Below are 27,883 nucleotides of genomic sequence, written 5' to 3' on the forward strand. Positions count from 1 at the left end.
GGTGGGAGGAGAGCGGGATCGGAGGTAAATCCCAGCGGTTATTCTTAGAAACGCGGGAACGAAACCGGCCAGTTCCGTTGAGCGTCGCGCTGAGGTCGGCAGTACAGTCGTCGCCGAAAACATCGACCACCCGGCGCGACGGCGGCTCTCTGCGGGAGACGTGCTGTCTGCCTGGACTCACTCGTCAGCGCTCGCCCACTCAGCGTCCTCCGCTAGCGCTGCCATTGCCGCCCGAATGGTTCTTCCGCTTCGAGGCCCGCCCGCCGCGTTTATAACGTCGACACTCTGGTACCACGCGCCGCACTATTCCTGGCGCCGCGTAAACACGACAAGCGCCGGTGCCGCTGCACTCTACGCTCAGTCCCACAGCGAGTTAAAGTCACATCGTGACAGGCACAACGATCACGCCGACAAATCAAGCAGACTACCCCGTATGTGGAACTTCAAGGGACTTTCTCCAAAATTACTCGTAGTTAGTTTCGGCAACTGTTTTACAAAAGCCGGCCGGAGTGGCCGAGCGGTTCTAGGCGCTACATTCTGGAACCGCGCGACCGCTACGGTCGCAGGATCGAATCCTGCCTTTGGCATCGATGTGTGTGATGTCCTTAGGTTAGCTAGGTTTGAGGCATCGAGGGATCACAAATATAGCATTGGAGGGCAGCCTGGAGGGTAAAAATCGTAGACGGAGACCAAGAGATCAATACACTAAGCAGATTCAGAAGGATGTAGGTTGCAGTAGGTACTGGGAAATGAAGAAACTTGCACAGGATAGGGTAGCATGGATAGCTACATCAAACCAGTCTCAGGACTGAAGACCACAACAACAACAGAAAGTAGTTTTAAGTGCTAGGGGACTGATGACCCCAGAAGTTAAGTCCCATAGTGCTCAGAGCCATTTGAACCATTTTTTGTTTTACAGAAATGTGCGTTTTCAACTGGCCAATCTAAGAGACACACAAAATGTAAATTAGGTAATCAACGGCTTGTTTTGAAGATGATTTCAGTGTCCTACAGGCGCTTGATTTTTCCGAGTAGATCTATTGCACTTGATTTTCCGCGTACATATATACATGTACATGGGTACTCCGCAAATCACACTTAAGTGCCTGGCGGAGGGTTCATCGAACCATCTTCACAATTCTATATTATTCTAATCTCGAACAGTGTGTGAAAAAAAAAGAACATCTACGTCTTTCCGTGCGAGCTCTGATTTCCCTTATTTTAATATGATGATCGTTTCTCCCTATGTAGGTTGGCGTCAACAAAATATTTTCGCATTCCGACGAGAAAGTTGGTGGTTGAAATTTCCTGAGAAGATTCCGCAGAAACAACTAACGCCTTTGTTTTAATTATGTCCACTCTAAATCCTGTATCATGGTTCAAAAATGGCTCTGAGCACTATGGGACTTAACATCTGAGGTCATCAGTCCCCTAGAACTTAGACCTACCTAAACCTAAGTAACCTAAGGACATCACACACATCCATGCCCGAGGCAGGATTCGAACCTGCGACCGTAGCGGTCGCGCGGTTCCAGACTGAAGCGCCTAGAACCGCTCGGCCATTCCGCCCGGCCCTGTATCATGTCCGTGACACTCCCCTATTTCGCGATAATACAAAACGTGCTGCTCTTCTTTGAACCCTCTCGAGGTACTCCATTAATCCTATCTGGTAAGGATCCCGGATCACTCAGCAGTACTCCAAAAGAGGACGGAAAGGCATAGTGTAGGCAGTATCTTTAACAAATCGGCTACGTTTTCCAAGTGTTCTGTCAATGAAACGCAGTCTTTGGTTTGCCTTCCTCACGACTTTTCTGTGTGTTCTTTTCCATTTAAGTTGTTCGTATTTGTAATTCCTAGGTATCTAGTTCAATTTACGGCCTTAAGATTTGACTGATTTATCGTGCAAGCGAAGTTTAGCACATGTGGATGAACTCACACTTTTCATTGTTTAGGTTCAACTGTCAATTTTCGCATCATACACATATCTTTTCTAAAACGTTTTGGAATTTGTTTTGATCTTCTGATGACTTTGCTAGACGATAATTTCCAAAAGGATTACTAGCGCTTCAAGAACGCTTCCAGCGCTCAGAAATCGCTTCCGACTCATCCAGACGACTTCCAACACATCTAGACGACTTTCGGCGCTTCTAAAAGACTTCCAGTATTTAAAAAAAAAAAAAAAAAAAGTTCAAATGGCTCTGAGCACTATGGGACTACAACTGAGGTCGTAAGTCCCCTAGAACTTAGAAGTACTTAAACCTAATTAACCTAAGGACGTCACACACATCCATACCCAAGGCAGAATTCGAACCTGCGATCGTAGCGGTCGTGCGGTTCCAGACTGAAGCGCCTAGAACCGCTCGGCCACTGCAGCTTACTCTCAGTATTTCAAGGGGACTTTTTGACTGCCACAGAAGATACTTTTTACTTTTCTAGGAAATGTTTAACATTTTAAGAGAGATCTACACATCACGATGCCTTTATTATGCCACCAAGAATTTGTAGCTCCCAAAAATTTTCAGTTAAAGATATTTAGCCGTGTGTTGTCGACACCGAAGTTGCCTTATAGCAATTGAAAGATGGGTTATAAGGAAGGATGGAGGTGTAAAATGGGGGAAAAAAGGAAAAGGAGCACAATGTCTAGTTCCCCGGCATGCACGAGGGAGCATTGCGCCACACTAGGAACGAATCTGCACGATAAGTTAACTAAGTGTGATCTAACACACTGTCCAATTCGACTGTGTGGCTGAACAGGTTTTCCACAACTGCTGGTAAATTAGCACTGGTCGCCCATTTAAGTTTATAAAACAAACAGAAAGAGAGAGAGCTAAAGAAGATGGATACAGAAAAGAGCTAAAGTACTATTACACGGGAAGAAAGTATACGCAATTCACAGTGATGGCGCAAACGACATGTAGGTGTATAGCTGACACTGACACAGCCTGGGAAAAACGTTGAAAGGTTAGATGCATACTCAGAACAAAATTGACTGGAGAAGAACGAGGGCACGAACACTTGCCTAGTTCGAAAGCAGAGGGGTGGACGGGAGTGCTGCTTTGACGTTCGCAAAGAAACGAGAGTGGTTGCCAGAACTGAAGCTGTAAAAAAGGGTAGTGTGGCGTGCTTTGATAGTGTTGTTTTATGTACTATGTACCAACGTGTCCCTGCTGCACTCGACAGATTTGACAATGAGTACAAAGCCAAAACCGCCCATGAATTGTTTTAAACCAATATATGACCCAGACTTTGATTTCTACAATTTAACCCCTCACAAAGGTCACCAGTCACCTCTGCAAGTCCATGCGCCTCATTCCGCCAAGAGTCTTAGCGGACAGCAGCGCTTCCATCTGTCAGCGAGTTTTACAGCATTCCACACACGGCTGCAGATTGAAAGACGTATCCTGGAAGGTCTTTTGAGGTACCTCACCACTACATACGCACGCTGCCAATACACTTGCTGTTATTCATCCCGGAAGAAGTCGGAGACACTGAAGCACTGTTTTTCATGTGTGATTCTCCTAAGTCAGATCTATCTGCGACTTCCCTTGATCCTGAACCTGATCTCAGGAAAGATTCGATTTAATATAAAATTCACAATGAAATGTTGCTGTTACTTCCTAGACGACTTCTTCTATATACAAGTAGTACGGTGATAGGCACCGTTCGTCCCACGAATTTCCCATCTTTTAAGTCTAACTTGTTTTCTTTTTTCCCTTGTTGTAGCACACTCGTCTGCCACTATGACTTCTCGCCAGTCTTCTAAGATTTGGATCATCTTATTTTATGTTGCGTAAACCGAGGATTCCTTCAAGGTCAATAAGCTTTACTTAGAACCTTTGAATACTTGAATAGTGTCTGCAGGAAATATTAATAACGTTGTAGAATTTATTTCTAAAAATAACAAAGATTTTTATTATTGGCGAAGAGTAGTTTGAACAACTGACTGGACGACTACTCGTTTCAAATATCCGTCTGCAGAACAACATTCCTCACCCTCCCGCTTTATGAAAAGCTTCAAGTCAGCGAGGAGAAAAAAAGTGTGTGAAATCTTATGGGACTTAACTGCAAAGGTCATCAGTCCTTAAACTTACACACTACTTAACCTAAATTACCCTAAGGACAAACACACTCACCCATGCCCGAGGGAGGACTCGAACCTCCGCCGGGACCAGCCGCACAGTCTATGACTGCAGCGCCTTGACCGCTCGGCTAATCCCGCGCGCGTTAGCGAGTCGATAGAACTTCTCATTAAAGTCAAATTTGTGAAAAAATTGGTAAGAGTTTCTGAAATTTGTTCCTGAATTTAATTCATAATTATACACCGTAATTAAGAAATAAATTGGTTATCGATTGACTTAATGAATTCAAGAGTTTTTCCAGCAAACTATTTGTTGGCGATATCGTCTTTCTCTGTTTTTTTGCTGCTATTAACGACAGAGCCGGTAACAGAAATGGAAATAAAATCAAATTTTAATATCTCAGTCAAGTACCTATCTCTTTCTCAGTGATTAACGTTTTGCGAAATGTATTCTGCATATATGAGTATGAACGATAAACATAATTGTTACCCTAAGACCACATTTCGTAATACGAAATGCGATGCCGATGTATCTTTCGACTCTTGAAGTCGGGGCATAATCAAATCAAAAATGGTTGTGCATCGCCTCGGTTCCGAGAGTTCCGGAACCTGTACAGAAAATTGGAATAGAGATCAACATAAATATCATTTCCGTCCTATATATTGCTCATGAAAACCACACATTGCATGTTGTGCAACCATACGGCGAGACCTTCAGAGGTGGTGGTAGAGACTGCTGTACACACCAGTACCTCTAATTCCCAGTAACACATCCTCTTGCATTGATGCATGCCTGTATTCGTCGTGGCATACTATCCACAAGTTTTCAAAGCACTGTTGGTCTAAAGTGTACCACTCCTCAATGACGTTTCAGCGTAGATGTCTGAGAGTGGTTGTGGGTCACGTCGTCCATAAACAGCCCTTTTCGATCCATTCCAGCCATGTTCATAGGGTCCATGTCTGGAGAATATGCTGGTCACTCTAGTAGAGCGATGTCGTTATCCTGAAGGTAGTCATTCACAAGACGTGCGCGACGTGGGCGCGAATTGTCGTCCATGAAGACGAATATCTTGTCAATGTGCTGCCGATTTTGGTTGCATTATCGGTCGGAGGATGGCATTCACGTATTGTACAGCCGATACGGCGCCTTCCATGACCACCAGCGGCGTACGTCGGCCCCACATGATGCCACCCCAAAACATCAGGGAACCTGCACCTTGCTGCACTCGCTGGACAGTGTGTCTAAGGAGTTCAGCCTGATCTGATTGCCTCTAAACACGTCTCCGACGATTGTCTGGTTGAAAGCTTATGCGGCAATCATCGATGAAAAGAGAACGTGACGCCAGTCCTCATCGGCCCATTCGTTTTGTTGTTGCACCCATCTGTACCGCGCTGAATGGTGTCGTGGTTGCAAATATGGACCTCGCCATGGACGTCGGGAGTGAACTTGCGCATCATGCAGCCTATTGCGCACAATATGAGTCCTAACACAACGTCCTGTGGCTGTACGAAAAGCATTATTCAACATGGTGGCGTTGTTGTCAGGGTTCCTGCGAGTCATAATCCTTAGGTAGCGGTCATCCACTGCAGTACTAGCCGTCGGGCGGTGTGAGGGAGGCGTGTCATCGACAGTTCCTGTCTCTCTGTATCTCCTCCATGTCCGAACAACATCGCTTTGGTTCACTCCGAGATGCCAGGACACTTCCCTTGTTGAGAGCCCTTCCTGGCACGAAGTAACAATGCGGACGCGATCGAACCGCGGTATTGACCGTCTACGCATGGTTGAACTACAGACAACACACGCCGTGTACCTCCTTCCTGGTGGAATGACTGGAACTGATCGGCTGTCGGACCCCCTCCGTCTAATAGGCGCTGCTCATACATGGTTGTTTATATCTTTAGGCGGGTTTAGTGACATCTTTGAACAGTCAAAGGGACTGCGTGTGCGACACTATATCCACAGTCAACGTCTATCTTCAGAAGTTCTGGGAACTAGGGTGATGCAAAACTTTTTTGATGTGTGCATTTCCTTTCACTAAGGAAGTCAGTTTCACTTATGCAAGCAAATACGAGTCCTTGCACAAATACGCATCCATAATGAAAAAGAAGTGCATCAGATCAATTCTGACTACAAGACATTTATGTTCGTTTATCTTGACAACTGATTTTCGAATGTGTGAATTTGAAATAATATGTGGATTTTGTATAAAAATGAACCTAGTGCATCATATCGCGAGGTAAGAGAATTCGGTAGCAAAGAATCCACGGTTCCTCCTGGTTGCTAGAATACGATGTAGCCTCAACACCAAAACAGGAACGGACGATGAATTATTAGCCTGGAAATCTGGTCGACAAACTGAGAATGACAGACGTGCCAACTTTGGTACCATCTGGGTGGCTACGATATTGAATAATCCTGTCGAGTTTTTCTCTTTATCTCGTCTATCCTACATAGCTCTCTCTATCGTGCACATGCGAGCACGCGCGCGTGCACACACACACACACACACACACACACACACACACACACACACACACACACACACACACACACACTCACAGAGAGAGAGAGAGAGAGAGAGAGGGGCCAAAGGAAGAGGAGTGACGCAACAGCAGGTCCGGACTAATCCAATACAGAATGTCTGGCCACGAGCGACTCGAACGCGTATGCGATGATTAAATTCGCCACAGAACGCGTCGATTATTAAATTGTGAGAGTTACCTCGTGACAGGCGTTCGCCCCAGCTTGGGCGTAGCGAAACCCCTGCTGGCAAGGAACCCAAACGTTGTGCAGACGGAATAGCGCGGTGTTTCACCGCCACATCAGTTGCTGCAGGTGTACTGTACTGGGCTATTGTGAAAATCATGTAATCTACCAAACAACTCCTTGTTTCCTGAAAAAGTCGGTGTGGTTACGAAGCTATTAGATTTCCATTTTAAGCTCAATAGTGCGGTAAATGTACGTGGTTGACATCCCTTCTAACATCGATGTTTTGTATTTTTTAAGGTATAATATTATGGGTTTACTAGCGATCGGAATTTGGTGAGTAATATTGTTCTTTGCAGGTAAAACTGAAAAAACAGAAAGAGCTCGATGAAATTATTCCGAAGAAAAGAAACCAGTTCTGTTACGAAGTATATAATGGTCAATGGTAAACTTTTTACGGCTGTAACTGTTCCAAAATGCCGACGATATCCAAGAGCTTATTTTCTGATACTAAGGAAATTTTTAGTTATTTTCGTCAGAAGTAATCAAACGATGGATGGTAACACATTTGTGCGTATATTTTGTCAATACTGAGTTAGCCGAAGGTAGTGACTCCTAACTCACGTTGTTTCTTATGTCGTCACTGGGAACAAATGGCGGAGAGTAAGTAAATTAAATCAGTTGGTGTAGACATACAAATACATATTAAAAGACTAAAAACGAATCTCGTGTAAGTACAGTAGTCGATCAAATAAAGGTACGTAAGAGGACTTCATGAGATGAAAAGAGATCCACAGAATTATTTCCAGTCACATTATAAGTAAAAACTATACGAGGAGTGCTACGACAAAATCTGCGACTCTTCTGGTGTAGTACGCCACGAATTCATCTCCTGCGCCAATATTTTCATCTCAGAGTAGCACCTACACTATATTTTTTGACCTTTACGAATCCCTATAGTACCATGGAAATCTTCCTTTGATATTTTAACACGTATCCTACCGCCCAGTCCGTTCTTTTGGTCAGTGTGTTCCATATATTTCTTTCATCCACAATTGTGCTGAGAACCTCCTCATTTCCAATGTTTAGTGCGCAACTTGTGGCTACTGATCGGTGTCGCTGTTTGTAGACGGGGCGGATCTGGGACCTGGGCTCTAATGCCAGCCGAGTAGGACTGAGTGTTTGTATTGGTCTCACCATTACATCTCATCTTCATGGAGGTCCTAATCGCCTAAGTGGTGTCAAAGACAAAAACTTGTACCAAGCGACCGAACAACAATCCTGGTTTCCCGACCAGTAATGCCATACAGTCATTTAATTTTGGTTGTTGCATGTCATTTTAGACACATCCCGTAAAACGAAGAGGAGAAATGAGCGTCTGCTGACCACGGGAGGAAACAATGTGCTGTGTTACACTAAGGAGAAAAACTAATCGATTTATTCTTGAGACAAAAGGGATTGAGAATTGTGTTAATTTGCATAACTTTCTTTGGTTGTTTGGTGGAAGAGACCAAACTGCGAGGTCATCGGTCTCGGGAAGGACGGGGAAGGAAGCTGGCCATGCCCTTTCACAGGAACTACCCCGGCATTTGCCTGGAGCGATTAAGGGAAATTACGGAAAACCTATATCAGGATGGCCGGACGTAGGATTGAACCGTCGTCCTCCCGAATGCGAGTCCAGTGTGCTAACCACTGCGCCACCTCGCTCGGTAATTTGAATAACTCATATTGTGTAATCAGCATGTAGAAGTTAGTTCATTGTGATGTTGTACACGGCAGAAATCAGGAAAATTCGTAGATGTGTGTTTCTGGCGTGTAGTAGTTGCTTAGCGGTCAGAGAGGTGGACTGCTAAGGGCAGGGGCTAGAGTTTGGTTCCCGGTTGGGTCAGAGTTGTTCTTCGCTCGGGGACTGAGTGCTGTGTTGTCCTTACTTTCGCATCGTCATAACTGACACTAAATTTTTGAAATGGCTGTATGGGCACTGGCCGAAAGCCAATAAACTGTGAAAGAAAGGTTCTTCCGTAACCCTTTAATATCCGAAATATTAAAAATGAACTTTTTTTGAATTTGCTTATTTTTATTAGATTGCTGGACGATCTGAAAAAAGTATTACCTACATTAATTGAACACATATGGAGTGATTTCAAGTGGAGACACTGTACATGAAATGTCGTTACTTTTGATGGTAAGGTAAAATGTAGTTCCTTTCTGTAGTTAAGCATAGGACAACTTGACAGATAGAACACTTCCACCTGCTTATGCGAGTTTCCTTCTTGGTGCTACAGTAAACACAGTGCCTTGAGGTGCCATGTATTGGTAGATGCTTTGCTTCTGTTGTATGCTTTTTGAACTGGAAGAACGGTTTTATTTTTTATTTTTTTGCTAATGGTTCTTTGCTCTCACTACCTGAAATAGTGTAGTAGAACACTGGACTTGTTTTGTTCGAAAATCGAGATGACTGTCTTCAGCTAATGCATCATCTCTTCTTTCACTGCTGCTGTCAATCTGAGTTGACATCAAACGAAATCCCTTCCAAAAGACACGCCAAAATTTCCTCTTCCTTATTCTGCGAGAGTACATAGTGTGAAATTGCGAATACAACAAGCTACTGATGGTGCACTTAGAGTCACAGTGGTTCCGAGAGGAACCACCACGACAATTATGAAAATAAATACATAAATTTAATTATTATCGCAATACGGAGAGTATACGCTTGAACAGGGCAGTACCTAATCCATGCGCAAAACAAGTGTTATAGAGAAAAATTCAGTCACAGTTTGAAAACAAAGTCAGTCGGGCACCACATATAAAAATGGCTCCTACACTTGCTAGTCTAGCTGCTAAGATTTGAGACATATGAAATTGTTGAAGCTACAGGCGCTACTGCAGACGTAAAGGGTGGCTATGGATGTAGCTACTGTGCATATGCCACGAAACGAGAAAATCCAAAGTGGCTTCAAGTGGAACCACACAGTCTGCGAGACAACTGCACCCACGATGACGAAACTGTGTCTTTGAAATGTACCGGGTGTTCAAAAAGTGAATATAAATTTGAAAACTGAATGAATCACGGAATAATGTAGGTAGAGAGGTACAAATTGACAAACATGCTTGGAATGACATGGGGTTTTATTAGAACTAAAAAAATACAAACGTTCAAAAAATGTCCGACAGATGGCGCTTCACCTGATCAGAATAGCAATAATTAGCATAACAAAGTAAGACAAAGCAAAGATGATATTCTTTACAGGAAATGCTCAACATCATTCCTCAACAACAGCTGTAGTCGAGGACTAATGTTGTGAACAGCACTGTAAAGCATGTCCGGAGTTATGGTGAGGCATTGGCGTCGGATGTTGTCTTTCAGCATCCCTAGAGATGTCGGTCGATCACAATACACTTGCGACTTCAGGTAACCCCAAAGCCAATAATCTCACGGACTGAGGTCTGGGGACCTGGGAGGCAAAGCATGACTAAAGTGGCGGCTGAGCACACGTTCATCACCAAACGACGCGCGCTAGAGATCTTTCACGCGTCTAGCAATATGGGGTGTTTTTTTGTTGGTTCTAATAAAACCTCATGCCATTACAAGCATGTGTGTCAATTTTTACCTCTCTATCTACATTATTCCGTGGTTTATTAAATTTTATACTGACTTTTTCATCACCCGGTACATTGGCAAAGTAAAGACGCTGCTGAAACGACAGCACCGGATTTTTTTTATAAAGATATCTATTCACTCCATTGTCACGCTATCGCAAAAAATAGCCACTGTAACCATCACGAAACAAACTTTTAGAGTTGGTATCGGTCATTCTGACGGAACTTGAAGGATTCCTTGTGCATAATCCATTTGCATCAGGTCGAAAAATAGATCGTTGCTCCACCTGATCCAAACAGTGCTTGGTCTTGCTGTGTTGGAAATGATGGGCACACATCATAGGAGACAAAAATCGGTACGAATGATGTCGCGTCCACGAAAAATCGACTTGTAAAGCAGCCAGCGAAGCACATCGAGTGCACTGAATCGTAATTAGCGACGTAGTAAAGTAAGTGCAGACAGTACTCTTTGCAGCGTAATGTGCTTGGTAGAACCAGTGATGTGTGAACCAGATGAAGCTGTTTACGATTTACGGCAAATCGAAGACGGGAAACGAAAGGGCCGGCACGCACGACGGGCGGCTCTGCTGGCGGCGAGCGGTGGCGCTTACTTTGTGCCCGTGTTTGCCGCGCAATTAATCAGGCGACGCGACGGTACGGGGAGGGGCACGCCCACGCCGGTAATTGCCGGCGGCGGCGGCGTCCGTACAGACAGGCGGTGTGCGTCTGCCGACCGGCCGGCCGGCCGCACTGTGCACCGTGCGCTGGCCGGGGCGGCGCTGCGCCGCGCTTCAAACTGCCAAAACAAGTGGAAAATTGCCTGGCGGCGCGACGCCCGGCACTGTAGCGGGCGCTCGCCTGGAAAAGCTGTCCCCTCGCGCTCACCGGCCACAGTCGGCCGCGCAGCGACGGAAATCCCCACCGTCTTTGTCGCCGCCTCGTCGTCCGCCAGCTACCCCCCCCCCCCCCCCATTTTGTCATCCTCTTGAGAGGAAACATTTTTCTCCACCCCTTTCCTGCCGTCCTTTGTCATCTTAAAACACACACACTGTCACTTGTTGAGTTGTTTTATTTCTTCGTGTGGACTGGTGGCCGTGTGTGTCACTTTACACATGCAAAGATCCAGTGCTCAAATCTCATTCGGATCTGGTAATTTTTTTTGTTGCTACAATAAATTCCTCCTCAGGGGAAAGTCTTGCTTGGTGAGTGAAAAAATGTCGAGTTGAATCTGATTAGGTTTGCTTGTCCTAAGAGTCACAAGATATATTTTCTCTCGTGTTTCAACAGATATAGCAAAAACGAAAAAAAAGGTTCAAATGACTCTGAGCACTATGGGACTTAACTTCTGCGGTCATCAGACCCCTAGAACTTAGAACTACTTAAACCTAACTGACCTAAGGACATCACACACATCCATGCCCGAGGCAGGATACGAACCTGCGACCGTAGCGGTCACGCGGTTCCAGACTGTAGCGCCTAGAACCGCTCGGCCACCCCGGCCGGCGCAAAAACGAAAGTGCGAATGAGTATCTACATATACATATTCTGCAAGCCACCGAAGGAGTGTGACGGATGGTACCCTGTACCACTATTGGTCATTTCCTTTCCTGTTCCACTCGGAAATACAGATCATATAAGGTTGATCGTCGGTAAAGCAGATGTCAGACTGAGATTCATTGGAAGAAACCTAAGGAAATGCAATCCGAAAACAAAGGAAGTAGGTTACAGTATGCTTGTTTGCCCACTACTCGAATACTGCTCACCAGTGTGGGATCCGTACCAGATAGGGTTGATAAAAGAGATAGAGAAGATCCCACGGAGAGCAGCGCGCTTCGTTACGGGATCATTTAGTAATCGCGAAAGCGTTACGTAGATGATAGATAAACTCCAGTGGAAGACTCTGCAGGAGAGGCGCTCAGTAGCTCGGTACGGGCTTTTGTTGTAGTTTCTAGAACATACTTTCACCGAGGAGTCAAGCAGTATATTGCTCCCTCCTACGTATATCTCGCGAAGAGACCATGAGGATAAAATCAGAGAGATTAGAGCCCACACGGAAGCATACCGACAATCCTTCTTTCCACGAACAATACGAGACTGGAATAGATGGGAGAACCGATAGAGGTACTCAAGGTACCCTCCGCCACACACCGTCAGGAGGCTTGTGGAGTATGGATGTAGATGTCGATTAAAAAAAGACTGTCTACGTGTCTCCGTTCGAGCTTTTATTTCTCTTGTCTTATCTCCGTGGTCCTTACGCAAAATGTACATTGTCAGCAGTGGAATGCGGCTTCAAATGCGTAAATTTTCTTAGTAGCGTTTGTCAAAAAGAAAGACTTCTTCCCACCAGGGATTGCCACTGGTGATGACGAAGCATCTCTGTAATACTCGCGTGTTGATCGCACTTACCGGTCACGAAGCTAGCAACTCGCCTGTGAATTGCTTCGGTGTCTTCCTTTAATCCAAACTGGCGTCGATCCCGAACACTCGAACAGAACTCGAGACTGGGTCGCACCAGTGATCTATAGGCTGTGTCCTTTACAGAGGATCCACAATTTCATAAAATTCTCGCAACAAACCGAACTCGACCATTCGCTTTCCTACTACTGTCCTTGTTTGTTTGTTCCATCAAATATTACTTTGCAGCGTTATGCCTAAGATATTTAATCGACTTGGTTGTGTCAGGCAGCACACTATCAACGCTGTAATCTAACATTAAGGGATTGTTTTTCCTATTTGTCTGCATAACTTATATTTTTCCCACATTTAGAGCAAGCTGCAGTTCATCTTACTACCTTGAAGTTTAGATTAAGTCATCTTATGTCCCCTACAATCACTCAACGACAAAATCTCCCGATGCACCACAGCATCTTCAGCAAACAGTCATAAATTGCTCCTCATTCTGTCCGTCAGATCATTTATGTATGTAAAGAATGAGATGTCTTATCAAACTTACTGGGGCACTCCTGATGAAACCGTTGTCTGTGGTGACATCGTACCGCTTTCTGTAACTTTAGAAGCCTTCAAGCCATTCCCATATCTGCGAACCCATTTTGTGTGATTCAAATGGCTCTGAGCACTATGGGACTTGACATCTGAGGTCATCAGTCCCCTATAACTTAGAACTACTTAAACCTAACCAACCTAAGGATAAAACATACATCCATGCTCGAGGCAGGACTCGAACCTGGGACCGTAGCAGTCGCGCGGTTCCGGACTGAAGCGCCTAGAACCGTACGGCCACCGCGGCCAGCCCATTCTGTGTGTTTGTACCTTCGTTAACAGTCTGCAGTTGTTACAATAAATTCCCCCTCTGAGAAAGTGTTATTTATGAGTGAGAAAAACGAAAGACGAGTAGAATCATGAAACTTCCTGGCATATTAAAATTGTGTGCCGGACCGAGACTCGAAATCGGTTCGCAGAAAAGCTTATGTGAAGTTTGGAAGGTAGGAGACGAGGTACTGGCAGAATTGAAGCTGTGAGGACGGGTCGTGAGTCTTGGTTGGGTAGTTTAGTCGGCAGAGCACTTGACCACGAAAGGCAAAGCTCTTTAGTTCGAATCTCGGTCCGGCACACAGTTTTAATCTGCCAGAAATTTTCATATCAGGCACACTCCGCTGCAGAGCGAAAATTTCATTCTGGAGTTGAATCATGATCAAGTTTGCTTGCCCTGAGAGTTGCAGGGCACGTTTTCTCTCGTCATTGTGGCAGATATTACAATTTTGGTTTTGCTATTTGCATCTGGGACAAAGCCAAATTAATACCGTTCATCGGAGTGTTTCATATGACGTCAAAAGTCAGTGCAATAACTCTGTTTCTCGTTACAGACAAAATGTTTTTGAATTAAATTTTATGCGGTTATATGGCAGAACTGCCCGTGATTACCCTTGTGCAATATTCACTTTAATGTTGAGCTCTCTAGCACCCTCGCTTGTCACCTTCCTGAGCTCCATCTCCTTTTCCGTATCAACCTATTTTCAGAATTTCAGCAACTGTGGTGAAGTTTGTCTGAAAGCGCACACTAAGATTTAAGAGTGTAGCTGGCCATAGCTCTAAGGCGGCTTCTTCAACAAATAAGAGTTGTTATTTTGCCACATCTCTTTGCTAATACAAATTTACCTAATAAGACTGTGAAAGTAAATTCTACACGATTTGCAATGAAAATTGAACGACAGATTGTGCTGAATTTGGTATAAGCTTCAACAAATAATATTGGTTAAAAACGGTTGCAATTTCAGTTTTTTTCGAAAAATAAAAAAAATAAAATTGCAACCAAGACTGTTTTTAACTAGTGCTGTTTAGCACTGGTTTGCTGTTATACCACATATGGACTGGAAGAATTTTTAACAAATAAATGTTAGACCTGATACTGACTTCAGTATGTAAGGTGCTTTCCTATCATCCGATGCCACCACCTGTTTTGAAACGTCCGTGAGCCTACTTTCTTGTATTTGGGGTCCTTTCCCTTCTGTCAGTTTTATCGTGTGTTGTAGGAGTTCACACAGAAAAAAATGCCTTGAAACTCCTTCAATCACTGATAATCTATCGCCTTGTATGATCAGAAGGATCATACACGAAAATTAAATGTATAATGATGGGTCGTAAGATGAGTCAAGTGCCGGATCATCAGGAAATCAATTACAAAACTATCGTTCGTTTTAAGTAATTTAGGAAAAGTACAAAACTGTAGATAGTGGATCAGGGGTTTGAACCTCGCTCGTCCCGGGTGCGCAACTCTAGAGCCTTGTCACCGTGCCAGTTCACTGAGTACACATGGTGTCGTAAGAATATGGGTCAAAAATAATAAAAATAGGGAAAGGTTTGGTCATAGTACAACACAGGAGACACAGAGATCGCCATGAGAGGGGGAGGGCAAAGCTTATGAACACAGCGGAGGAAGGTATCCATCTTGCTCTCACGGCATTGCAAGCACAAGTGCAACCAGACATGGTAGCGAGGGAACTTATGTAGCAAGCTGCCTTTTTTACTGTCTTATGAAAACAAAACTCAACTACGCCTCCGCCCGGCGGAATGACAAGACCGCAGCTGCGGACCCCGCTGTTTTATACGTAACGTCTGCAACTCTGCATCTAATACAGGCTGCCGAGGAAGCAGTAATGGGCGCCGACCTACGCTTTGCGTTACAAAAAAGGAGTTCCAGTCGCGGAGGACACGAGGCGTAGGCGATGCTTCGGCTGCCTTCTCACATATATAAGCCGGTACCGTATTCTCACCCACCCTGGGAAGTCACAGCATGAGCCTCTATTTGAATGAGCATTATATCATTCTGAATATGTCGGTTGCAGATTCTGCTATCCACACCATATGCTAAGCTGTTTTCCGGTCTTAAGTGTAACGCAGTGGCGTGGTCTTTTGTTATACTGTTCTGCAAAATCTGAAGCCTTCTCAGTCTACATTGCTTTTCTCATGTGTGATCGTACAGAATGCAAAGGCAGCAAAGTATCACTGGTCGCAGAGATGGTAAATTCCTCATGACTTTTGAAAAAGTACTAAGGTTTAACGAAATCTATGTGTCTATTGTAGTGAGAGTATGCACGATTCTTAGCGAATTCTGTTCAACAATAGAAGAATTCGATACCCTACTTCCATACAAAGAAAATCCCGGATTGTGCCAATAAATCACTACAGTTTTTAAAGTTCATGTGAAAAGATTAACTAGCAGAAACTCACAAGTGAGGTGTTCACCTAAAGACAGTTAAAGAGAAACGTACTACCTTCCTGATGGAGACAGAAAAGGAAACAAAGAACTGAAAAATAGGATTACTAACACAGGCTCAAAATGGAGATTCTCAAGAAAAACCAGTTAAGAAAACATTGGATAATGTTTACAGAAAAAAGAAGGGACAGTTGAAAATGAGTTAATACCCGACACAGATGACGCGCAATGCGTTCCAAACTGGCGTATTCAAAACAAAAACAAAAAAAAAAAAGGATGTTAAATGATAAAAGACGGGGGAGGCGTACGTTATTATTACATTTAATACGAAGACCATTCTACCGAAAGTGACAGCTGAGCTTAATACGACTCCTGAGAATACAGAGCTGATTAAGAAATCCTACGTAAATTACAAGAAACGTTTCATGACAGAGATGATTACGTAAGGCCTCTTTTAAAATGGTTCAAATGGCTGTAAGCACTAAGGGACTTAACATCTGTCACTGGTCCCCTAGACTTAGAACTACTTAAACCTGACTAACCTAAGGACATCACACACATTCATCCCCGAGGCAGGATTCGAACCCGCGACCGTAGCAGCAGCGCGGTTCCGGACTGAAGCGCCTAGAACCGCTCGGCCACAGCAGCCGGCAAGGCCTCTTTTAACCGAGGCGAATTTGATTTCAATGGCGCAAGGAATGCATAAAATTAACTAGAAGAATGATGGAAGCAAGAAATGTGGTCTTACGAATTTACTACTAGAATGTCCCGTACAATAGGAACAGTTGACCATGCTGCGCCGGCGGCTGTGGACGAGCGGTTCTAGGTGCTTCAGTCTGGAACCGCGCTGCTGCTACGGTCGCAGGTTCGAATCCTGCCTCGGGCATGGATGTGTGTGATGTCCTTAGATTAGTTAGGTTTAAGTAGTTCTAAGTCTAGGGGACTGATGACCTCAGATGTTTAATCCCATAGTGCTCAGAGCCAGTTGAACCATTTTTTGAAACCATGCTGGAGATTCTACAACAATTAAAGCTGTCGCGTCGAGGTTTAATGTTGGTTACAGCAGCCAAGGTGAAAGGAAATGTGTATGAAAAGACTACTGGTGGCTATGCACAAGGTGATTTCGTGGTAATGTTACAAACTTTCATGGATGATGGAGAATGGTAAACGTATCAATCGGAGGTAAGGGACCTTGATTCGGAAACGACTGAGTATAAAGTTATAAGCTAAAATCGTTCTGATGCCTCTGACTGTAGGGTTCTTTTACTGCAAGTTCTCTGCTTTCCTTATTTTGGAAGGTAGTAGCATGGACCAAAACAAAAAAAAGTCTAGTAAACAGGGGTCTGTAAAATGCATACTTTAAGAACTATAAGCACTTGTTCAGTAGAAGAGATGTTTTTATAAGCAACCAAGTCGAAGAAATGTTCACATCTCTGAACGTATGTACTTTAGAGCCCATGTTAACTGGACAATTTCAAATGGCTCTGAGCACTATGGGACTTAACATCTATGGTCATCAGTCCCTAGAACTTAGAACTACTTAAACCTAACTAACCTAAGGACATCACACAACACCCAGCCATCACGAGGCAGAGAAAATCCCTGACCCCGCCGGGAATCGAACCCGGGAACCCGGGCGTGGGAAGCGAGAACGCTACCGCACGACCACGAGATGCGGGCAAACTGGACAATTTCTTCTTGTTTTGGTCCATACTACTACCTCAAAAAATAAGGAATGGAAAGACCTTGCAGTTAAAGATAACTACTGTCAGAGGCATCAGAAAGATTTTAGCTTATAACTTTAGACTCAGTCATTTCCCGACTCTTCTATCAAACTGACACACTTATCCTTCTCCATAATTCCTGAAAGTTGATAACGCCGTCATGGAATCACCCTTTGCGTTTAATGGTGCAGGACTTGTCACCACTTTTCTCAATTTGCTTAGCTTACATGGCTGGAAATGCCCAGTAGCGGTCTGATTAGTTTGAGGATGAAGAAATTATTTTTTCCTTTTCTTAATTTTTTGTTAACGAAACAGTCTGGTTCACTTAATTACGACTAACGGCTGTTAACTGACGCCCCAAACAGGTGTAGGATTTTAATACTGACAATGAATCTGAGTCTTTTGATATCTGATGATGGCAACAGCAGCAACGGCGCAAAATTGATGAAATCGTATTAAGCAATCTTGACTGTTAGTTCGCAAAATATTCACAGAGATCGCCAAGCCATAAAGGTAATTTATCTCCTTTATTAATAAATTTTATCAGTTATCGCTGAATATTGTCCAGTCTCTGTCACAGGCACTTGAAACAACATCAATAAGAGAGATTCATCAGACTCCTGCAGTATCTGCCAAAAGGTAGTAGCCACCACTCATGATCTGTATGCATAAAGGGCAGTCAGATGAACACGAGACAGAAAAAAGTAAGTGAAGTGTTCATTATTTCAGAAGTTATGGAGCATACCTGTTAACACACTAATCCTACTACGAGATAAGACAGTGGATGCCTTCAAGGGTAAATTTTTGCGATTGCAAATGGTTCAAATGGCTCTGACCACTATAGGACTTAACATCTGAGGTCATCAGTCCCCTAGAACTTAGAACTACTTAAACCTAACTAACCTAAGGACAGCACACACATCCTTTCCCGAGGTATTTTTCGAACCTGCGATCGTAGTGGTCGCGGAGTTCCAGGCTGAAGCACTTAGACCGCTTGGCGGCACCGGCCGGCTTGCGATTGCAGACGGGATGAGTATTGTACCCAGGCGCGCACCTACTCGTCCGAAGCAGATGGACGGCTACGAATGTCTTTCTTCAGGGTTCCAAAAATATGAAAATTTCATGGGGGGTGGGGGCGGGGGGAGGAGATGAGGACTGTACGGAGGATGTGTAAGGGCTTCCCAGCGAAACTTGTGCAGCGTACTAGGAACAACCATACCAACGCTTTGGCAGGAATTTTGTTGGAAGCTTGTTTGCAAGTCCCTCCCTATGCGATTTCCCAAATTTTGGAGCCCTGAAGAAAGACATTCGACGTCGCTTTACTTCGAACGAAGAGGCGCCCACCAGAGTACAATCATAGTCCCGTAGGCAACCGCAAACGTTTTTCCATGGAGGCACTGATCATCTTGTCCCACAGTGGGATAAATGTATTAACAGTCATCGCGATTACCTTTGATGTAATTAACAATTTACTTCCTTTGCTTCCATTTGTTTCGTGTTCTGCTGCCCCTTGTATCCATCGTTCAAAATAACTCAGTCTGTTGTGGATATCAGAAACGTCCCCTTTCCAAGTTAGATGGTTGTTTACATCACGTTATCCCACCCCAACAGGTTAACAAAGCGGTGCTGGTGCATTCGCCTAATCGGGCGGGACGCAGCAGCATCCGCTGTATGTGAGTATACCTCACATAATTTCTGAATATCTCGTCACAGAACATTCTGTCCCTCCACTTCGAAACGTCCATTAGCCCCCCTCCCCTCCCTATCCCGCCCCTTCTGCCAGCAGCGCTCACATTTCCCCAAACTGCCTGCGCGGCGCCAACGCGGTCTCGACCGTTTATTCTGCAGGCGAGGGACCGGAAGATTGATTCACCTCGAGCGCCAGCGGGCTGCAAACAAAATAAGCACCTCGCCAACAGAGCGGCAACGCGCTTATCCGCGCACACTGCAGGTCGCGCGCGCGGTGTGGGACGGCCGTATCGATTGCTGTCGGCGGGGGATGGACGGACGGAGGCGGGCGGCGGGCGACAACCCGCGTTTTGATTAATAAGCGGCCGGGCCGGCAGTTGTGTCGCGCAGGGCCGCGCTTCGCGCTGATGGCTGGCGCTCAATAGCGCGCGCACCGCACGGCACACAGCGGCACACTGGCAGCCGCGCCAGCACAGTAGATAGCCCGCTGCAGCTGCTACTTCCCTTCGCAGGTCGTTGTTGATGTAGTCGCCGGCGACGGCAAACACGCCACAAGTACTCGTGTGCTCGCGTATCTCGAACCTCCTACTTGTACCTCGGCCCTTCACTAGTAGCATGCATAGCACGAGAGCCTAATTCACGAATAACTGCACACATTAGTTAAGTTCACTGAAGAACGCGATAGTGACTGGCACTTTCCCGCGCTTCAGTCAGTCTTGGTTTCAAATACGTAGGGGGGGAAAAAAAACGCTAAACTTTGCGCAGTTTTACCTTCGTGGTAAAGAATTCCTCGTGGTTGTCCATGAATGGACGTACACCCTATTGCTATCGCTATCGCTTGCACCGTTGTCCAGCATTGTGCGCGGGGTTGGCGTGGTTAGATCGGATTTTGCATGTTAATTTGAAGGGGTGGCCAGATGCCCTTCCTGCCGCCACCCCGTACACCCCGGGACGGAATCAGAGTACCCCATCTGTCTGCATCTAGTGTAAATCATGTAAAAGTGCGGATGTGTGTCAAATGTCTGAGAGTCGTGTAATTGAGGCGGTATTCACCTAGAGGGATGTGGAAAACCGCCTAAAAACCACATCCAGGATGGCCGGCACACCGGCCCTCGTCGTTAATCCGATCCGGGGCCGGCGCGCCTACCCGTGTCCAGGAAGCAGCGCATTAGCGCTCTCGTCTAACCTGGCGGGTCGTGAATGGACGAACACCAGCAGTTCAGAATTAAGTGCCTGGGAGAGGGTTTATCAAACCACCTTCAAACCATCTCTCTACCGTTCCACGCTCGAACAGCGCGCGGGGAAAACGAACACTTAAATCTTTCCGTGCGGTATCTAATTTCTGACTGGTATAAAATCTTGACCTGAGGCCTTGCCTTTAGTAAGTGATTTAAGCTTCACTACACCGACGATATCAACTACCAAGTTACTCGTATTGGTAGTTGTTCTCCATTCGAGCCGGTCTGGGTGGCTGAGCGGTTCTAGGCGCTACAGTCTGGAACCGCGGGACCGCTACGGTCGCAGGTTCGAATCCTGCCTCGGGCATCGATGTGTGTGATGTCCTTAGCTTAATTAGGTTTAAGTAGTTTTGAGTTCTAGGGGACTGATGACCTCAGATGCTATGTCCCATAGTGCTCAGAGCCATTTGAACCGTTTTTTCTCCATTCGAATTCAAAAATGCTTACTTCAGCTTTCTTTCGGAAAACTGTTTACTAAATCTGGTTTAATGGCATTGTCATCCGTAAGATCCACCACTACCTCACTACAAAATTTAACTACATTAAATTTCCTACAAAAAAGATCTAATTAATTTTTTCTGTAGGACTAGTAACTTGGGAATAGCGAGAGAGAGAACATCAAAATCTTGCATGTGGTATTTGAAGGTGTTGCGAGTTGCATAAAATCCAGCGGTGGGTCAACTGAATCACTTGTATGGCTTATTTACTTAAGTAAAATGGAGCCTGTGGAAGTCTGTAACGTTTTGCAAAATAGCATACATTGCTACTGTGAGCCTCCAAGACACCAGTCAACAACGATAGAAAAGTAAAATTGGGACAGAAAAATTTGTCCAGGAAGATCTGAGCCACAACAGCAGCCAGATTTGTTGAGTAGGCTAGGACGTCGAAAGGTAATTTTTGGCGGCTGCTTTTCTTAAATTCGCCTCAGATGCTTTTATCAAAACCGTATCATATATTTCTTTTATTCATCAAACAACTTCCTCCGTTTAAGACTATTTGAAAAATGTATGACGGTGTGCAATTCGCCTGAATTTCGTGCTTGTATATTAACTATGAAATTCCTTAAATAAGTATTACTGAAGCTCTACGCGTTCCAATACACGATTTCAGTTTGGTAACAAGTACACCCTCTCGATCTCGCTCGTTGTGGAACGGCAGAGACGATATGACCAAATGCAGCTATCTCATTTGGCACTGGGCGTACAGTATCCTCAGATTTCTCTTTAACTTTATCGCCCTCTTTAACCTTATTGCCCTTCCTTGAGTCAAGGGAGTTTATCCACAGACCGTTTGTGACAATGTTTAGGTATGGAAGTGCAACACAAAAAAGTGACGCAGTATTACCCCCCCCCCCCCCCCCCCCCAAGAAAAGAAATGCGCTAATTTTATTCACAACGTTTTCAATGGTGGATGTTGTCGAAAGATCGGATTCCCAAGGAGAATTTACGAGGCAAGTGCACCGAGAACAAATAAAACTAATGCAGATGTTATACGTGGTGGACCTTAGATGAAAGGGTAAGCACTGCGAAGAGAATTCGATGAATGCAAGTAGGTGCGAGAGGAGCAGATCAAAAGAAGGGGAGTCGGCGGAATGAGGAAAGAAGCTAGGAGTACCTCCAGTCCTGTAGCACAAGACGCAGCACAACTTGTTCTGACCCGCCCGTTCGCCGGGTACGCCCGGAGCCGATAGTAGGCCAATGGGCAGAGAGGGGGGAGCCGCAGGCCGGCGTTCGCCGCCTCGGCTGCGCGCGCCGCCTGTTTACCGCCGGGATTACGGCCCGGTTCGTTTGCATTTCTGCTTAGAACAAAGACAAACACAAGAGCCGACATTGCCGGGCAAAAGTTTGGTCGGCGCCGGCGCAACAAAATTTCATTTTCCCCTTAATTACGCAAAGCGCCGTTCTGCACGTTAATGGTTTGCTTGCTCGGCCGTGCTCTGACGTCCGTCTCTGGAGGCAGTCGCGGCGCTTTGTTCCTGTCTGGGATCATTTGGGCGGGCGCCCCTCCAGCCGAGACGAATGCCCGCCGCCAGCTGAGCACATACTGCCCACCCTGCGAGGCGGGACTCTGCGTAGGCGGCTGCAGTAAAGCCGTCCGGCGAAACGGCAGACGACGGGGGTTCTCCGCTACTGAGAGACTTGCGGCTTCGGCAGCCATAGGCGGTAACGTATGCGGAAACCTGGCGGACTAACACCGGCGGTATACAGCTTTCAGAATGCGTTTTCGCCGAAGTAGATTAAAAGCCGATTTACATTAGACGCCAACGGAACGGAAAGGACGACGACAGCGTCAAGTGGTACGTATTCCACGCTTGACGAAACGTCAACATGACGTTACTTCGTTTGGCCCAGTATCGAACGGTGTGAGTTTATAAGATACCATCTGTGACACAAAAAGTTGGAGTAAAGCATTGGAACTAAGGAACTAATATCGATGAAGTTTAATAATGACCAAAGCATACATAATAACGAAAGTTCTTGATCAATGTTCTGTGATAAATTGGAGAGAAATGAAAAAAGTAGATACAAGAAAAAAGATGAAGCAGTGATTATAAATGGAATAGATAGCGTCTGCTTACCTCAGCCATTGTCTTTCTTCTATATAGCACAGATAACGGCATAAACCGCTGTATTTTATCACGTTTTTTTGTAAATTGTTTTCTTGTCTGCCTGTCTGTCAGTGGAGTAAAAATTTTGCAAGTAACTTCAACCCAACTTCAAAATGGTTCAAATGGCTCTCATCACTATGGGACTTAACATCTGAGGTCATCAAACCCCTAGACTTAGAACTACTTAAACTTAACTAACCTAAGGACATCACACACATCCATGCCCGAGGCAGGATTCGGACCTGCGACAATAGCAAGCGTACGGCTCCGGACTGAAGCGCCTAGAACCGCTCGGCCACACGGTCAGCAAATTGTAGAAATACTTAAGGGACTGGTTGCTAATATTGCTCAAAAATTTATTTGCGCCAGTAGCATATTTTTTTGTGGATCACTAATTAAACTGCAGACTAAAACAAAACAAACTCTCTACTGCTACTTCTAAAATATTTTCAGTATTATACATGAACCATTTTATTACTTTCACAAAGCGCGCAATTTGCTTGGCTGAATACACAGTAAAAAATGATTCGTCTAGAACAGTTTACTACTCCAATGCGATCAACCACGCTGGTCTGATAATTGCCTTATGACAAAAAGCAGTTTAGCAGTCGATGCACAGTTGATTCAGTCTGTCTATCGGATTTTACGTATTGGAGGGCAAAGTATCCTCTATTTCTGTGTAAACAGTATCCCTGACTATATTGGTAAATTCTACGTTAGTATAATTACGGACAACAGATGCGCTCCTGAATATTAGCAGAACTTTATCCTATAAATTAATACACTTATTTGAAATAACATTTCTCTTAATGCTTTATTTCAAAAATAGATCACCCACTACGTGACAGTAACGACCATCACGTTTCGTTGCTCATACGTCATCAGTGACGCTCTTTAAACCTCCGATTTTACTTGTGTACTTCCCGTCTTTCGTACTCTCCCGTGTGCCAGCTGTAATTAAAAAAAAAAAAACAGTATACCCTCGTAACTTTTACGAATTTGGAGAAAATAGTTCAAACGTTATTAAGCCGATTTGAAATTATACAGACAGAAGCTGACCAAGATCATCTCCAGATACAGGAAATCAAAGTGTTTATCTTACAGAGAGAGACTGATCTCTACATCTTCTTAGGAGTATCACGACATTGTATATGATAACAAAACACACTTAAAGCAACGTTCGTTGGTATTCAAACTTGAAAATTTAAATTACTCCCGATTTTGGCTTATGAAAAGTTTCATAGGGTTTGCAGTAAACTGTGTGTGATTCTCCCCCACTTCCGCCCCCTACCAGCCACCACCACCACCACCACCACCACCACCACCACCATCTGAAGGGGTAATTCAGTTCTAGGACAGGAGGAAAGCAATGGAATACCACTTCTTATACGACTATGGCTACTAAAGCAATACTATATTCAAACCAACTTGCAGGGTTGTGAAAGTATTCACTCTTTAGTTCAAAGCATTTGATGCAAACAAGTTGCTTATTATATACAAGGGAAGCGAAGTGTTGGAGTGTACTTCTGTAACTACATTCACTATATACATATATAATAAGCTCAATGCAAACTTTTCTCCTACGGGACCACTCACGAAGCCATGATTTAAACGACTTGCTTGGCATTTGGCTACTAAAAAAGGAAGCGTTTTATGGAACTGTGACAAATAGCAGTCACCATTATTTCAGCAAAAAATTTTCGTAATTAAAGAAGTAATTTTCTTATTTCAGTCTTGGACGAATGGTTTTAAGCGCCTCAGCGTCTACTCGGACGTTGTTCAGGGAAACATTGCCCAGTCACAGGTCTGAAAAATAAAATAAACATTCCGCATATGACGAAGAGAGAAGTCAAATTTTCTTGTTTCAGAGTTCCATCTGTGGGCTCTCATCTTCAGGAATTCTCTTTTCGTTCTGCGACCTACTTGAAGCGTCGTAGAAAAATAAAACAGTTTTCTTCATTACATACACACAGCGAGAGGCACCAGAATCGACTTTCCCAGACTTTTCTTAGCACCACGAGATACGGTGCCCAATTTAGTCATTTGTTAAGCAGGCTAGTACTCAGAAAAAACAAAGCTTGCTCAATCTGACCAGGCAGAACGGAGTTAACGACACGTGCGACAGACCCAATTATCCGGTAATATGGTGCACACCATTCTTTACCTCTTAGCTCGTGCGCTGCAACTAAATTTCCCGCACTAACAACAGGAAGCATTCTGTGGTCGAAGTTATAGACCTGAGACTCTCTCAACCTTCTAATTATGTCAGAATTAAAACAGCCTTCTGCTCGCAACAGCCGTTAATTTCACACACAGCCATATTTTCAGGGTACATGTTGCACTGGTTGCCAACTAGAGTCACAGTTTTACATAACATTAGGTCTAAGTCTGTAGAGATTCGTAAACTGAATAATCTGAGACAGAACACCAATGGTCGGAAAAAAAATGTTTCAGTTGTTACGAGATCTATAACGAGAAAAGCGGTTTGGTAAGTGTTTCTATGATGCTTTTGTTCCGTAATGAATCACTAAACATTCTGTAATGTGTAGATGGTGAATTTTATCATTGCTTACAGTTCAAGAACGCTTGTTAGAGCATTACTCATAGCACTAATATAAAGATACGTAAAATATGGTGCAGCTGCAGGTAGTGTGCGACACGCTGAATGAAAGAAAGGTTTCACAAGAAACAACATTCTAACTGGAAGAAATGTATCATTGTGGATACAAGCTTACGAGAAGTTATCGATTAGAAAATCACTCATCTTTGCGAGTATGGTAAAATGTTGTGAACAATTGTATGTTCGAATATGAACAGACACATGGTTTGAGTTAACTATTTACTTGCGGGACAACGCGCCAGACACTCAGGTTCCCATAATGTATCGTGTTGAGGTTTAATTCTTCATAAATTTGGAAACTTGCACGTTTGGCTATACTGGAAGAGAACTACCCGACAATGGCCGTGGAGTCCACGTGTTCGGAATTGTCTCATTTTTACAGAATACTGAGATTTTCCAATGGCTATCACGTTTTGCCACAAGCCTCTTGCAGTATAGTCTAGTTCTACTTTAACGCCAAACAATCACGATGCTAGGCCGAGTTTGCGGAGAATTACTGTCCCTATTTTCAGTATCTGTATGTAAATGACCTATTCGGTTGCTACGCAAGACTTTTTGCGGATGTCGCCAGTAGATTGTAGCAAAATGCAGTGGGACCTGCAGATGATTGGTGTTTGATGCAGGTGTTGGCAATTGATGCTCAACATAAACAAGTGTAACGCACTGCGCCTAAGAGGCGCCATTATTGTAGGATTACATAATTGCAGAACTTTAACTAAAGGCGGTGACATCCATTACATACCGGGTGGTTGTAATTAAAGTGCCGCGACTCACAAAGGTCGTAATTATCGTATGGCTGCGACACTTTGTAGAAATTTTAATGCGTTAAGGCGGTACCCACTTACGATTAAAAAAAAGTTCCAAATGGCCACTAGATTAAAATCTGGCGCTGTGAACGCAAGAAAGACATACAGGGTATTCAAAAAGTCAGTATAAATTTGAAAACTGAATAAATCACGGAGTAATGTAGATAGAGAGGTACAAATTGAAACACATGCTTGGAATGACATGGGGTTTTATTAGAATCAAAAAAATACAGAAGTTCAAATAATGTCCGACAGATGGCGCTTCATCTGATCAGAATAGCAACAATTAGCGTAACAAAGTAAGACAAAGCAAAGATGATGTTCTTTTACAGGAAACGCTCAATATGTCCACCATGATTCCTCAACAATAGCTGTAGTCGAGGAATGATGTTGTGAACAGCACTGTAAAGCATGTCCGGAGTTATGGTGAGGCATTGGCGTCGGATGTTGTCTTTCAGCATCCCTAGAAATGTCGGTCGATCACCATACACTTGCGACTTCAGGTAACCCCAAAGCCAGTAATCGCGCGGACTGAGGTCTGGGGACCTGGGAGGCCAAGCATGACGAAATTGGCGGCTGAGCACACGATCATCATCAAACGACGCGCGCAAGAGATTTTTCACGCGTCTAGCAATATGGGGTGGAGCGCCATCCTGCATAAACATTGTCCGTTCCAGTACGTGTTTATCAGCCAGGCTGAGGATGATACGATTCTGTAACATATCAGCGTACCTCTCACCCGTCACGATAGCAGTTTTGCTGTCCAGCACGATCTGTCGGACATTTTGTGAACTCAGTTTTTTTTGTTTTAATAAAACCCCATGTCGTTCCAAGCATGTGTGTCAATTTTTACCTCTCTATCTACGTTATTTCGTGGTTTATTAAATTTTCAAATTTATACTGACTTTTTGATCACCCGGTATATGAATGTTCCAATATGTAATCGATTAGGAACTGGACGTGTGCGAAAAAGGTGAAGTAGGTGAGAAATTCGTAAAGTTGATTTCATTAGTAACAGCTACTTACAGTATTTGTTCAATACGAGCACCAGAGACGTCTATGAGAAGCTGTACAGCGCAAAATTTCTGCATGGTAGCCAAAATTTGAACTAATTACTTTCCAGCGTAAGTTGATTCCCC

This window comes from Schistocerca serialis, chromosome 6 (assembly GCF_023864345.2).
Source record: "Schistocerca serialis cubense isolate TAMUIC-IGC-003099 chromosome 6, iqSchSeri2.2, whole genome shotgun sequence".
In the NCBI taxonomy this organism is placed as follows: Eukaryota; Metazoa; Arthropoda; class Insecta; order Orthoptera; family Acrididae; genus Schistocerca; species Schistocerca serialis.